Source organism: Phoenix dactylifera, chromosome 18 (assembly GCF_009389715.1).
Source record: "Phoenix dactylifera cultivar Barhee BC4 chromosome 18, palm_55x_up_171113_PBpolish2nd_filt_p, whole genome shotgun sequence".
Taxonomy (NCBI): Eukaryota; Viridiplantae; Streptophyta; class Magnoliopsida; order Arecales; family Arecaceae; genus Phoenix; species Phoenix dactylifera.
In genome coordinates this window covers 8,540,724-8,543,165 of record NC_052409.1, presented here as the reverse complement: position 1 = coordinate 8,543,165, position 2,442 = coordinate 8,540,724, and the positions used below count along the sequence as shown (strand labels likewise).

General features: G+C 34.4%; 1 non-coding gene across 1 annotated transcript; it reads right to left on the bottom strand.

Moving 5' to 3' along the window:
• Positions 1 to 1,587: 1,587 nt before the first annotated feature.
• LOC120104485 lies at positions 1,588 to 1,694 on the bottom strand. Its single transcript, XR_005506880.1, has one exon. It is a non-coding gene; the product is annotated as a small nucleolar RNA R71 (small nucleolar RNA).
• Positions 1,695 to 2,442: the final 748 nt, after the last annotated feature.

Below are 2,442 nucleotides of genomic sequence, written 5' to 3'. Positions count from 1 at the left end.
CATTTAATTTTCCTTTTTAAAAGAGCAAGATTAAAATTGTAGCAAGTTTTTGGCGCCATTGCCGGGGATTTGCAACGTGCGAACGAGAACAAGGCTGAAATTTTCAATTCTTTATTTCTAGTTCTTCAATTTTTCTTTATTTTTAACACAGCTGAAATTTCAAATCTTTTCAGATTCAAGGGTGACACAAGCAGGACCAATAACGAGGAAGATTAAGATCACATTTTTGGATTTCCGGAGTGAACGAACTCCGGCCATGAGTATTTAAATTAATTTTTCTGTTTTGTTCATATTAGTCCTATTTTTCCTAGATTAGAATTTTATTCTTGTTTAAAAAAATTAAAAATAAATAAATAAATAAAAATAATAAATAAATAAATAAAAAAAAATTTAGCTAGTTTGCTTGATCAACTATTCAAATGCAATTTAATGTCATGACATAAAATGTTAAAAATTTTCTTGATTGTTGCATATAGTATAAAGCATTTGTATAAAATAATCTAAGGGCTGAACCCATTAAAAAGATAAGGTCGGGATTTCATTACTCGTCCTTAGCCCAAAAATCATCCCAGTGCATAAATATCCTAAGCCTAATTAAAATCAACTAGACGTTGGCCCCTAAGGATAATCGAGCTCAATAGGACGAAGACCACTGAAAGTTGCACCAATTTCGCTCTATGACCCCGGTCGATGTCTAGGCAAGCTTTATCCCTCTAAGTGATTGAAGGGAGACAGTTTCTGTTCGAGGAAAGTGGGTTTTAAGTGGGACCTTTGCCATACGCATCGTGACCCCTCCACTTACCTGGGAGCTTACCTGGTCGACTAGGTTATTAGACCGGATTGGAGGCTTAAGTGTACTCTTCAAACCAGTTAGGAGTTGTCTAGAAATTTTTAGGAAAACATTAGAAATAAGGGTGCTATGCTTTGATACTGTTTGATTGTGAATAATTTTAGTAGCAGGGTGTCAATATTCATAGCTTTAGGTAATATTCATACTCATCCAAAACTCTAAATATATATATATATATATACAAAATAAATAAATAAATAATTAATAATAATAATAATTAAAAAAAAATCGACTAGTTAATTGGTCAGTATATGCGGTTGTGGCAAAGGGATAAAACGAAAAGATTATTCCGAGTTGAATCTAGGGATAAAAGTTCAAATAATCAAATGGAAGATAATGGTAGTAATCAGGGAGATAATGAATTTCAAGATGACTTACCTATTAGAACGCTTCGTGATTATCTACAACCCACTAGGACCAGTACCCCATCCTGTATGGTCATTCTTACTGCTGCGGGAGCTTTTGACATGAAACCAGGAATAATCCAATTACTCCCAAAGTTTCACGGACTTGATTCTGAAAGTCCCTATTTGCATCTTAAAGAATTTGATGAAGTATGTTCAACACTTCATTTCAATAATGTCACTGAAGAGGTAGTTAAGCTTAAGTTATTTCCTTTTTCTTTAAAAGAAAAAGCTAAATCATGGTTACACTCCTTAAGGCCTAGGACCATAGCTACCTGGCAAGAAATGACAAGAGAATTTTTAAAGAAATTCTTCCCAACACATAAAACAAACACACTTAGAAGAAATATCATGAACTTTGCACAAAAAGATGGAGAAACATTTTTTCATTGTTGGGAAAGATTCAAGGACCTTCTACTTGCTTGCCCACATCATGGATATGAAATTTGGAGGGTCATTAGTTTCTTTTATGATGGTTTGTCCTCCAATATGAGACAATTTGTAGAAATGATGTGTAATGGTGAATTCATGAGTAAGGAACCAAATGAAGCCTGGGATTATTTTGATCTTTTAGCAGAAAATGCACAAGCTTGGGATACAACAGATAAAAATGAAAAATCAAAAATAGCACCTAATGCAAAAGGAGGAATATATCTTATTAAAGATGATAATGATGTCAATGTAAAAATTGCTAATCTGACTAGGAAGGTTGAAGCCATGGAATTAAGCAAAGCCAATATAGGAAAAGCACAAACTATTGTTGAAAGTATATGTGGAATTTGCGAGAGTAATGCACATGTAACCAAGGATTGTCCTACAATCCCTGCTTTTCAAGAAGTGTTGCATGATCAAGCAAATTTCACCAATACTTATAAAAGACCATTTCCAGAAACATATAATCCTAGTTGGCGAAACCATCCTAATTTTAGCTGGAGACATGGACCCACTGCCAATGAATCTCAAGGGAATTCTGTTCCTACTCCTTATGTGCCACCACATAGGAAATCCGTTGAAGATACTTTGCAAACCTTCATGCAAGGGCAGACTCAAATAAATCAGAATACAATGCAATCACTCCAAGAACTTAAAAATTATGTAGGTAGAATTGAGGCTCAACTTAATGTTAGGGAAAGAGGGACATTTCCAGCCCAACCTCAATCTAACCCAAAGGGTCAACATGAGGTCCAT